The sequence below is a fragment of the Oncorhynchus gorbuscha genome, unplaced genomic scaffold, assembly GCF_021184085.1.
Source record: "Oncorhynchus gorbuscha isolate QuinsamMale2020 ecotype Even-year unplaced genomic scaffold, OgorEven_v1.0 Un_scaffold_333, whole genome shotgun sequence".
In the NCBI taxonomy this organism is placed as follows: domain Eukaryota; kingdom Metazoa; phylum Chordata; class Actinopteri; order Salmoniformes; family Salmonidae; genus Oncorhynchus; species Oncorhynchus gorbuscha.
In genome coordinates, this window is record NW_025745189.1 from 1,072,444 (window position 1) to 1,085,665 (window position 13,222).

The window sequence follows — 13,222 nt, forward strand, 5'->3', positions numbered from 1 at the left end:
AGGACAGGGACGGAAGCTATACTGTTACACTGGCAATACTAAAGTGCCTATAAGAACATCCAATAGTCAAAGGTATATGAAATACAAATGGTATAGAGAGAAATATAAATGTATATAAATGTCCACTTCAGATTCAAGCTTCTGCGAAAAAGTTGCATTGATCACGGCGGATGTCTGGATATTCTAACTGCACAACAACGAGAAAGAAGAAACAGGAATGTTCTCAAGCGACTTATCAACACCACTGCGTTTTTCACCATGCAATAATTGGCTTTTAGAGGACACAACGAGAGGGAAAGTTCTGCTAACAAGTGCAACTACAGCGGTAAGTGGAAACCCTACTTGCAGCGGTAAGTGGAAACCCTACTTGCAGCGGTAAGTGGAAACCCTACTTGCAGCGGTAAGTGGAAACCCTACTTGCAGCGGTAAGTGGAAACCCTACTTGCAGCGGTAAGTGGAAACCCTACTTGCAGCGGTAATTGCACGTTACGATGCTTTACTTGCTGAACATATGGAACGTTCTACTTTTTTTCTGGGATGTTCTGAATGATTTGATAGCTTCCATCGTGTCATCCATTAAAAGTTAGATGAAAGAGAGTTTGACGCATGTTGGATCCTGTGTTTTACATTATAGGCATTACCATATATATGATTGATCTGCTGTTGGCTTGTGTGGATGTATGTATGTGTTATGCAACATAGCTGACTTGAAACATTGTTAAAAGTTTCAGGGCCATGGGCCTTTCTCTTGATGGAAAAATACAGAAGACAGGACCTGTGCAATGAGTTGGGGGGGCACATTCAGAGCGTGGGGTTGCAGAACAAGCGGTCTTTTGTATCGAGCATGAGCACATGGATGTTCTTCACAGCAACAGTTACATTTATCAACAGAAGCGACAAGAGGCGGGGACCCGCCTGAGCGCCTGCAATAAGCTGAGCAAGTTTAAACCACGCCCAGCCTCTACTGTGATAGGCCAACAAACGGGTTGGAACTGCCTATCACAGTATAAAGAATACTGTTTACATACATCCTGTCAGTTCTCTGTTGCCATTTATTACTTAGCTAATAAAAAATACATAGTATACAATCGGTGACTCATTGTTATATTTATCCTGATACCAGATTCGAGTTTATGCAACCCTAACACGCAGAACATTTTCGAGCGCGCTCAAGTAGGGTTTCCACTTTTCTCCGGTATTTATTTAGCAATGATAAAACATAATCACTCCAGACAGACACAGGCAAAAACTCATGACATAAATGTTGCAGCAGCCTAGGCTACACCTAAACTGACAGATCTGACATGCTGTATGGGATGAAAACGAGACAATTTTGCAGTCTGATTAACTGTAGGCTACTAATAATAGGTGCTGCATACAGCCTATGCACCCTGCTCATCTGGTTTAGGTAAATCATTGGTAATGTTATGCATTTATAGTCCATTTGTGTGTCAGGAGAAAATGTGAATGTGATCAAATTTGGTTTTCATTCAAAATTGGGCTGGCAAAGCTGCCTATACGTTTTCGATCCAAAATGATTAACTGGAATGAATCAATCAACATAATAGTGATGACAGAAGTGAGTCATAATGCAAACATGCGTAACGCAAGCTCAGCCCTGTGAGTTCTGCTATCAGTTGTCTGGGTAGAGGAAATCCCCCTCCTAATCTAGTCTAAATATAATTCATATGAACAAGTATAAGGTTGCTGCAGTTTGACATAAAAAAACATGTGACCTGATTAGGAAAAACTGGTGTCATGACTTCCGCCAAAGTTGGTCCTTCTCCTTGTTCGGGCGGCGTTCGGCGGTCGAAGTCACGGACCTTCTAGCCATCGCTGATCTGCTTTTCATTTTCTATTGGTTTTGTCTTGTCTTCCATCACACCTGGTTCCAATTCCATCAATTACATGTTGTGTATGGAACATGTCTGTTCCCCCTTGTTGGTAATTGTTTCTTGTAGTGCTTTAGCACGGTATGCTGGTATTTACCGGGTTTTGTTTGACCCATTTATTGTGGTGTTCTGTTGACGGTGGTTTATGTATATTAAAGGACACTGTTGTAAGTCAGTTTTTGTTCTCCTGCGCCTGACTTCTCTGCCGCCAGTACGCACCTCACTACAGAATTACAGACCAAAACTATGGAGCCGGTACCCGGGGTATATGGGTGGAGGAGTGTGCGTCCGGAAGCACGCAGCAATGCTCCACCATCTTGGCACCGCGATGGACCCCGTTGTCCAGACAATAGACCGCTGGGAGAGACAGGGAGTTCTTCCAGCGCCTCCACCAGCACAACCAAGGTCTCCCCTAAACGCCCCTCTTCCTCCTGGTCCCAGTGGGATTCGTGTCTCCCTGCCCCAGGAATACGACGGAAAGGCTGCGAACTGCCAGGGGTTCCTTCTGCAACTGGACCTATACCTGGGTACCGTCCACCCGGCTCCATCGGGCCGTGAGAGGGTGTCCGCCTTCGTCTCGTGCCTCACCGGGAAAGCCCTGGAGTGGGCCAACGCCATGTGGAGAGAGGGAGATGCGGCGTTGGACCAGTATGAAGAGTTCACCCGCCGTTTCCGGGCAGTCTTCGACAATCCGCCCGAGGGTAAAGAGGCGGGTGAACACCTCTTCCATCTGAGGCAGGAGACGAGGAGCGCCCAGGAGTTCGCCCTGGAGTTTAGGACCCTGGCTGCCGGCGCGGCATGGAACGACAGGGCAGAGATCGACCATGACCGCTGCAGTCTGCGCGAAGACTTCCGTCAGGAGATGGCCTGCAGAGACACCACCCTCTCGTTTGACCAGCTGGTGGACCTGTCCATCCAGCTGGACAACCTACTGGCTACCCGCGGACGTTCAGATCGGGGTCTGGTGGTTCCATCCTCCCGCACCCCCTCTCCGATACCCATGGAGCTGGGAGGGGCGGTGCGCAGGGAGACCGGAGGGGTTTCCAGTTCGTCGGTGCCGGGTTGGTTCCTCTGGGGATCGAGGCAGCAGGCAGGGCGCTCTGGCGCCACCCCAGGTGAGTCGGCACCATTCACACCCAGAGCCCTCTGTTGCACATACGTTTGTGTGTGTGACTTTCCCTGAGTTTTCCTCGTATTCCCAGCATAAGGCGCTCGTCGATTCAGGCGCGGCTGGGAATTTTATTGATAGAGCGTTAGCCCATAGTTTAGGGATCCCCATTGTTCCCGTGGCTGTGCCCTTCCCCTTTCACGCCTTAGTCGACCATTAGGGTCAGGGTTGATTAGGGAGGTCACCGCTCCTTTGAGCATGGTGACACAGGGGGGGTCACAAGGACAGAATTAGTCTATTTCTCATTGACTCTCCGGCGTTTCTCGTGGTGCTGGGCCTACGGGGTGGTCGCGAGAGTGCTCAGGTAGGTCTTTAGGGGTTTCCGTTAGTGCTACTACGGTGGAGAGTCCAGACCAGGTCTCCACCATGCGCATTCCCCCTGAATATGCCAATTTGACTCTCGCCTTCTCCAAAAAGAAGGCGACTCAATTACCACCTCATCGACGGGGCGATAGTGCGATATATCTCTTGGTAGACGCTGCACTTCCCAGGAGTTACGTGTATCCCATCTCACAGGCGGAGACGGAGGCTATGGAAACATATATCTCCGAATCCCTACGTGAGGGGTATATTCAGTCCTCCACTTCCACCGCCTCGAGTTTCTTTTTTGTGAAGAAGAAAGAGGGAGGTCTCTGCCCGTGTATTGACTATCAGGTCTGAATTAGATCACTGTGAGGTATAGTTACCCGCTACCGCTCATAGCCAAAGCAATTGAGTCAATGCCCGGGGCGCTTCTTCACCAAACTAGATCTCAGGAGCGCTTACAACCTGGTTCCTATCCGGGAGGGAGACAAGTGGAAGACTGCTTTCAGTACCACCTCAGGGCACTATGAATACCTTGTCATGCTGTACGGGTTGATGAATGCGCCATCAGTCTTCCAAGCCGTTGTAGACTAGATTTTCAGGGACTTGCACGGGAAGGGTGCAGTGGTGTATATAGATGACATTCTAATATACTCCGCTACACGCGCGAGCATGTGTCCCTGGTGTGCAGGGTGCTTGGTCGCCTGTTGGAGCTTGACCTGTACGTCAAGGCTGAGAAATGCCTGTTCTTCCAACAGTCCGTCTCCTTCCTAGGGTATCGCATTTCCACCTCAGGGGTGGAGATGGAGAGTGACCGCATTTCATCCGTGTGTAATTGGCCGACTCCCACCACGGTAAAGGAGGTGCAGCAGTTCTTAAGGTTTGCCAACTACTACCGGAGGTTTATCTGAGGTTTTGGTCAGGTAGCGGCTCCCATTACCTCACTGCTGAATGGGGCACGTCCGAGGCTGGGAGCTGTGTTCTCTCAGCACTCGGGTACGCCACCGAAGCTCCGCCCCTGTGCCTTCTTCTCGAAGAAGCTCAGCCCGGTGGAGCGAAATTATGACTTGAGGGACCGGGAGCTGTTGGCTGTCGTCAAGGCCTTGAAGGTGTGGAGACATTGGCTTGAGGGGGCTAGACACCCTTTTCTCATGTGGACTGACCACCGCAATCTGGAGTAAATCCGGGCAGCGAGGAGACTAAACCCTCGCCAGGCAAGGTGGGCCATGTTTTTACCGGTTTTGTGTTTACCCTTTCCTACAGACCAGGCTCTCGGAACGTGAAGGCAGATGCATTGTCCCGGTTGTATGACACAGAGGAGCGGCCCATGGATCCCACTCCCATACTCCCTGCCTGGTGGCGCCGGTAGTGTGGGAGCTGGACACGGACATTGAGCAGGCGTTACGTGCAGAGCCCGCACCCGTCCAGTGTCCCGCTGGGCGTCTGTACATCACATAACACCGCGATCCTGGTCATTGTGGATTGTTTCTCTAAATCCTGTCGTCTCTCTGGCCGGTCTCCCTACGTCCCTACAGACTGTGGAGGCCTTGTTTACACGTCTTCCGGCACTAATCCCCGAGCTGACAAGGTACAAATCTGTCGTTCTGTCCCTAAACAGGCAGTTAACCCACTGTTCCTAGGCCGTCATTGAAAATAAGAATTTGTTCTTAACTGACTTGCCTAGTTAAATAAAGGTCAAATAAAAATAAAACTACGGGGTGCCTGAGGATATAGTGTCTGATCGGGGTCCCCAGTTCAGGACTAGGGTCTGGAAGGCGTTCATGGAAAGTCTGGGGGTCTCGATCAGCCTTACTTCAGGGTTTCACCCTGAGAGTAATGGGCAGGTGGAGAGAGTGAACCAGGATGTGGGCAGGTTTCTGCGGTCCTATTGCCAGGACCAGCCAGGGGAGTGGGCAGCGTTCGTGCCCTGGGCCGAGATGGCACAGAACTCGCTTCGCCACTCATTCACTAACCACCGCATTGAGGTCTGGCTCTCGACCCGAAACCTGCCCCTCCGCCTGCCCTGCCTGGAAGCTGGGTCCGCGGTTTGTGGGGCCATTTAAAGTTCTGAGGAGAGTGAACAAGGTTTGTTATAGGTTTCAGCTTCCACCCGATTACCGTATTAACCCCTCGTTCCATGTGTCTCTCCTCAGGCTGCTGGTGGCTGGCCTTCTCCAGGAGTCTGAGGTGCGGGAGGTTCCTCCACCCCCTCTAGACATCGGGGGGCCCCGGCGTACTCCGTTTGCTCCATACTGGATTTGAGACGTCGGGCGAGGGGCCTTCAGTATCTCGTGGAGTGGGAGGGGTACGGTCTGGAGGAGAGGTGCTGTGTTCCGGTCGAGGACATGTTGGACCCTTCAATGCTGCAGGAGTTCCACCGTCTTCGCCCGGGTCGCCCTGCGCCTCGACCTCCGGGTCGTCCCCGAGGCCGGTGTCGACGTGCTGCTGGAGCCGCGTCAAGGGGGGGGTACTGTCACGACTTCCGCCAAAGTTGGTCCCTCTCCTTGTTCGGGCGGCGTTCGGCGTTTGAAGTCACCGACCTTCTAGCCATCGCTAATCCACTTTTAATTTTCTATTCTTTTTGTTTTGTCTTCCGTCACACCTGGTTCCAATTCCATCAATTACATGTTGTGTATTTAACCCTCTGTTCCCCCTCATGTCCTTGTTGGTAATTGTTTCTTGTAGTGCTTTAGCACGGTATGCTGGTATTTACCAGGTTTTGTTTGACCCATGTATTGTGGTGTTCTGTTGACGGTGGTTTATGGATATTAAAGGACACTGTTGTAAATCAGTTTTTGTTCTCCTGCGCCTGACTTCTCTGCCGCCAGTACGCACCTCACTACAACTGGTCCCATCACAGCCCTTATAAAACCATTTACAACTGAATAATCACTGTCATAACTTTATAGGGTCCAGAGTATTCCTGGTTAGGTTAACAGACAAGGAAAAACTCTGGGTCCCAGGGGATAAATTGAATGTTTCCTTTCCAAGCACTGAGTACCCCTATCAATTTTCTTAATTACTGTTATGTAGAGTCAATCACACATGCACACAAACAATCACATTATTACACATCAATGATTTTACTCCTTGCTTGGACAAACTCATTCTTAGCTCTTTTGTCTAACTGTGCATTGTGTTGTTATTGTTTTGTCTTACTATGCATTGTGTTGTTATTGTTTTGTCTAACTGTGCATTGTGTTGTTATTGTTTTGTCTTACTGTGCATTGTGTTGTTATTGTTTTGTCTTTCTAGTCAAATCCTGTCCTGAAGTCAAACCTCTGAACACCTCAACTCATGCCTCATATCCTCATTCAATCACTGCTGTGATCCCTTTCCAACACTGTGTAAGTAGCCCTCTCATTTCCATTCTCCATAATATTGTACTATAAATGTCTTTATTAAATGCTTTAGGTTAACATAATTACTCTTTGACCATTTTTAAACACACTTTGACATCTCTACGTTCCGCACCTATACCATGGGTCTCCCATCCTCTTCCATTTTTCAAGTCACCAGTCTCCACTGTTCTCTATAATCGCCTGGGGCTGTCCTCACCTCAGAGTATGAGTGCTAGGATCTAGGATCAGGTCCCCCCTGTCCATATCTTTTTCATTATGATCTAAAATACAAAACTGATCGTAGATCAGCACTCCTTCTCTAAGATGATAAATTCAGAATGTCAGATTACGGAGGCCCAGTGTTGTGTAGTTGTTTTGATATTTCTGAGGATCCCCATTAGCTGAGGCAACAGCTAATCTTCCTGGGGTCCAAACAGGATTAAAACAATTATATCACAACCAAACCTAACAGCCTATGCCCTTAACAACACAATACATCATTCAATATATTATTACTCTAATATTACAGATTTATAACATGTACAATACTACAATACAATAATAGCCAAGGCAGGACAAGAAAACATCCCTGGAGGTAAGTGCAATAATAACAATATACTTGACCGGACATAGTTTTCTTTGCCTCATGTCCCTGGGACAGTTGGAACAATAAAGGTAGAGGGGCCGCTGAGTCTGTCTGTGCATAAGACTAAACAGACTGTCAAACATTGGTTATTTTGTGTGAAATGCAAACTAACACTATTACTGTGTTATGATAAGCATATCTGTGTGTGTGTCTCTGTGTGTGTTTGTCTCTCTCTGTGTGTGTGTGTGTGTGTGTGTGTGTGTGTGTGTGTGTGTGTGTGTGTGTGTGTGTGTGTGTGTGTGTGTGTGTGTGTGTGTGTGTGTGTGTGTGTGTGTGTGTGTGTGTGTGTGTGTGTGTGTGTGTGTGTGTGTGTGTGTGTGTCTCTGTGTGTGTGTGTCTCTCTCTCTCGGTCTCTCTCTGTTTCTGTGTCTCCCTCCCCCAGGTGGCCATAGCTGTGGATTCCTGTGTGTTGTGACCAAGAGAACAGATGCCTTGGGTTCAGTGAAAACAATTACAGAGTTGCTTACTGTACACACACACACCAGGCCACTGCAGGGGAGAGGGGACCTGTCCTGCTCCCAGTGTTGTGTGTTTTCAGTCCCACTCCAGACTAATTCCTCCACATAGAAACACAGGGATGTGTGTCTGTGTGCTTGATGAGGTCACCCAGCAGACTGAGCCAGAGGGAAACTGAACAGGCAAACATGACTGAACAGGACAGGAGGGAGGACCACTCTTTGCGTCCCAAATGGCACCCTATTCCCTTTATAGTGCACTACTTCTGTACAGGGCCCACACATATACATGCGCACACACACACACACACACACACACACACACACACACACACACACACACACACACACACACACACACACACACACACACACACACACACACACACACACACACACACACACACACACACACACACACACACACACACACACACACACACTCCAGTGAATATGACTATTTAAAACACTATCCTTACTGGGGATGTATAGTATGAGTGTATGTGTTGAACAGATGTTTTTATACACGGTGCTGATTTCCTCAACAAGTTGCAGCATTGCCCTGTACTGCCCCGGGACAGCACGTACCCTTGCCTCCACACAAAACAACTAGCAGATACAAAGAATGTACAAATCAAAATGGGTGGAACAGACATTCCTTTTCAAAACAATGTTATGTACATGTCAACTCAAAGCAATATCACGTTGCAATGTCACAACAAATCACCGTTATATGATAGAAGCATGGCTTGAGAGAAGGAGAGAGGGAGAAAGATACATAGTTAAATAGAGAAAGGAAGAGAGAATGTTTAAAAAGAGAAAGATGAGAGGAAATAGCTGGATGTCTGAAGGGACTCATAAATCCAGCAAGAGAGGAATGAGAAAGATGACTGTTGGACTCCCTGGGGGTTGTGTTTGGAGACTCAGTCGGGGGCTGGAGGAGGTTGTGAAAGACCAGGGGGAATTAGCAGAGGCAGGTGGAAGCATAGGAGTCAGAAACAATATTTGCTAAATGTACCGTACGGCATGATAAAGCTGAATTGGAATGAAAGTTTGAGGGGCCAGGCTGTTTGGAGTTGTAGGTGGCTGGGGGAGGATGGGGAAGGTTGCAAGAGATAAGGGGCAATTGGGGGAGGCAGTGAGCTGGTGGAGAGGTCCGATAGGTAGAGTAGAGTTACTGTGCTGCTCCATCACTCATCTGACGTAACGCACTGACATCCACATCCATCTGTTCACATGGAGTTATTGAACTCAGCGCGTGGAAGTAAGAGGGGAGCTTGACTGATGACGGTATCGGTGGGAGCCACAGGTCGGTTCCATCTAAATCTCATACCTTATGAATCACAGCTTGAGACTAGATTGGATACAGATTCAGAAACACTGGGTTGGTGTGTTGGATGCATCACGAGAAAATGCACAAGGCTTCAGAGGGGTCACAGTGCCCCTCTCACTGTGGGGAACCTCTGGTCTGGTGAAGCTGACAGGAGCTCTACGACTAAAAAAATAGACCCCCTACTTTATCATCCCAGTAATTCTTCTTTCTCTTATCTGAGCAGACCAGAAACCTTTCAATATACAGTATACATTAAAACAATACTTTAGAACCATTTAAATATAATAAATTGGAAGGTTGTGCAGGACAATGGTAGATGAAGGAACCAATCTATCTTTTCAGACTGTTAGAGTATTTATCTGGTCAATAAGGCAGGATATTATGTCTGCTGTTTGTAACAGTTTGTTATATGTGAAAATGTGGTTGTATTATACATTGTGGACGAAAATCTCTCACCCTGTCTCCTGGTATTGTGTGTTGAAACTCCTTTACTTTATCACCACAGTAATGGCAGGTTGATAAATTATTTGACATGGTGAACTTTACCCAGTTACAGTATGCACAATTAACAAAACCATTAAAACACAAAAATATTTGATTGATAGGTTGGTTGATTGATTATTTTATCCCATTTGACGTTTTCAAATGTTACCTGATCATGTCAGAGTAACTGTTCAGCAAAACCTTTTAAATGTTACCTGATCAGGTCAGAGTAACTGTTCAGCAAAACCTTTTAAATGTTACCTGATCATGTCAGAGTAACTGTTCAGCAAAACCTTTTAAATGTTACCTGATCAGGTCAGAGTAACTGTTCAGCAAAACCTTTTAAATGTTACCTGATCATGTCAGAGTAACTGTTCAGCAAAACCTTTTAAATGTTACCTGATCATGTCAGAGTAACTGTTCAGCAAAACCTTTTAAATGTTACCTGATCATGTCAGAGTAACTGTTCAGCAAAACCTTTTAAATGTTACCTGATCATGTCAGAGTAACTGTTCAGCAAAACCTTTTAAATGTTACCTGATCATGTCAGAGTAACTGTTCAGCAAAACCTTTTAAATGTTACCTGATCAGGTCAGTAACTGTTCAGCAAAACTGTTCAGCAAAACCTTTTAAATGTTACCTGATCAGGTCAGAGTAACTGTTCAGCAAAACCTTTTAAATGTTATCAGGTCAGAGTAACTGTTCAGCAAAACCTTTTAAATGTTACCTGATCAGTAACTGTCAAAGTAACTGTTCAGCAAAACCTTTTAAATGTTACCTGATCATGTCAGAGTAACTGTTCAGCAAAACCTTTCAGAGTAACTGTTCAGCAAAACCTTTAGGCAAAACCAAATGTTACCTGATCATGTCAGAGTAACTGTTCAGCAAAACCTTTCAAATGTTACCTGATCATGTCAGAGTAACTGTTCAGCAAAACCTTTCAAATGTTACCTGATCATGTCAGAGTAACTGTTCAGCAAAACCTTTTAAATGTTACCTGATCATGTCAGAGTAACTGTTCAGCAAAACCTTTTAAATGTTACCTGATCACTGGTCAGAGTAACTGTTCAGCTTTTAAAAAACCTGTTCAGCAAAACCTTTTAAATGTTACCTGATGTTCATGTCAGAGTAACTGTTCAGCAAAACCTTTTAAATGTTACCTGATCATGTCAGAGTAACTGTTCAGCAAAACCTGTTCAGCAAAACCTTTTAAATGTTACCTGATCATGTCAGAGTAACTGTTCAGCAAAACCAAAACATGTCAGAGTAACTGTTCAGCAAAACCTTTTAAATGTTACCTGATCAGGTCAGAGTAACTGTTCAGCAAAACCTTTCAGAAATGTTCAGCAAAACCTTTTAAATGTTATCATGTCAGTAACTGTTCAGCAAAACAAATGTTCAGTCAAAACCTTTTAAATGTTACCTGATCAGGTCAGAGTAACTGTTCAGCAAAACCTTTTAAATGTTTATCATGTCCTCAGAGTAACTGTTCAGCAAAACCTTTTAAATGTTACCTGATCAGGTCAGAGTAACTGTTCAGCAAAACCTTTTAAATGTTACCTGATCATGTCAGAGTAACTGTTCAGCAAAACCTTTTAAATGTTACCTGATCATGTCAGAGTAACTGTTCAGCAAAACCTTTTAAATGTTACCTGATCATGTCAGAGTAACTGTTCAGCAAAACCTTTTAAATGTTACCTGATCAGGTCAGAGTAACTGTTCAGCAAAACCTTTTAAATGTTACCTGATCAGGTCAGAGAGCAAAACCTTTCAAAACTGTTCAGAGTAACTGTTCAGCAAAACCTTTTAAATGTTACCTGATCAGGTCAGAGTAACTGTTCAGCAAAACCTTTTAAATGTTACCTGATCATGTCAGAGTAACTGTTCAGCAAAACCTTTCAAATGCTTTCAGAATAACATTGGACTATTTCATACTGTAGCCACTAGTTTCCATTGAAAAAAATGACTGACTGACTGAGACAGACAGATAAAGACAGACGGACAGGAACTACTTGTTCACCAAGACAAGGTGTGTAAGAGTGTGTAATGATACTGTCAGGCAGCATTACTGTGTTATGTTGTCATTAGATCCATCAGGAATGTCAAAAAGCCTCTTCACCTCCCTACAGCATACTGTCTCCACTAAGAACAACATGTAGCAGCCCATAGTGTGTGTGATGTACAGAGACCTTGTCTTGGAGTGCATGTGTGCTTGGGCATTGCTGTGATTCAATGTGATTGAGTTGTTTGTGGTGCAGTAGAGGTGACTGAAGTGCACATGATGTCAGAAGTGACTCAGGTGAGTGTGTGTGGTGAGGGGTCGGACAGGATAGGATGTGCTCCTGTGTGTGTGTGTGGTGAGGGGTCGGACAGGATAGGATGTGCTCCTATGTGTGTGTGTGGTGAGGGGTCAGACAGCATAGGATGTGCTCCTGTGTGTGTGTGTGGTGAGGGGTCGGACAGGATAGGATGTGCTCCTGTGTGTGTGTGTGGTGAGGGGTCGGACAGGATAGGATGTGCTCCTGTGTGTGTGTGTGGTGAGGGGTCGGACAGGATAGGATGTGCTCCTGTGTGTGTGTGTGGTGAGGGGTCGGACAGGATAGGATGTGCTCCTGTGTGTGTGTGTGTGGTGAGGGGTCGGACAGGATAGGATGTGCTCCTGTGTGTGTGTGTGGTGAGGGGTCGGACAGGATAGGATGTGCTCCTGTGTGTGTGTGTGGTGAGGGGTCGGACAGGATAGGATGTGCTCCTGTGTGTGTGTGTGGTGAGGGGTCGGACAGGATAGGATGTGCTCCTGTGTGTGTGTGTGTGCCTGCTCACACACATGCATCCATGCAAGTACAGTTGAAGTCGGAAGTTTACATACACTTAGGTTGGAGTCATTAACACTCGTTTTTCAACCACTCCACACATTTCTTGTTAACAAACTAGTTTTGGCAAGTCAGTTAGGACATCTACTTTGTGCATGACACAAGTCATTTTTCCAACAATTGTTTACAGACAGATTATTTCACTTATAATTCACTGTATTACAATTCTAGTGGGTCCGAAGTTAACATACAAAGTTGACTGTGCTTGGAACATTCCAGAAAATACTGGCTTTAGAAGCTTCTGATAGGCTAATTGACATAATTTGAGTCAATTGGAGGTGTACCTGGGGATGTATTTCAAGGCCTACCTTCAAACTCAGTGCCTCTTTGCTTGACATTATGGGAAAATCAAAAGAAATCAGACAAAACCTCCCACATTTTTTTTTAGTCCTCCAAAAGTCTGGTTCATCCTTGGGAGCAATTTACAAACGCCTGAAGGTACCATGTTCATCTGTACAAACAATAGTACGCAAGTATAAACACCATGGGACTATGCAGCCGTCATACCGCTCAGGAAGGAGACACGTTCTTTCTCCTAGAGATGAATGTATTTTGGTGCAAAAAGTACAAATATATCCCACAACAACAGCAAAGGACCTTGTGAAGATGCTGGAGGAAACTGCTCCAAAAGCCAGACCACGGTTTGCAACTGCAAATGGGGACAATGATCGTACTTTTTGGAGAAATGTCCTCTTGTCTAATGAAACAAAAATAGAACTGTTTGGCCATAA

The 13,222-nt window shown here is 45.9% G+C and overlaps 1 protein-coding gene across 2 annotated transcripts in view; it reads right to left on the reverse strand.

Moving 5' to 3' along the window:
* The window catches only part of serinc4 (serine incorporator 4), a 57,314-nt gene that overhangs the window by 7,066 nt on the left and 37,026 nt on the right, over positions 1–13,222 (reverse strand). The gene's annotated exons all lie outside the window — the stretch shown is intronic.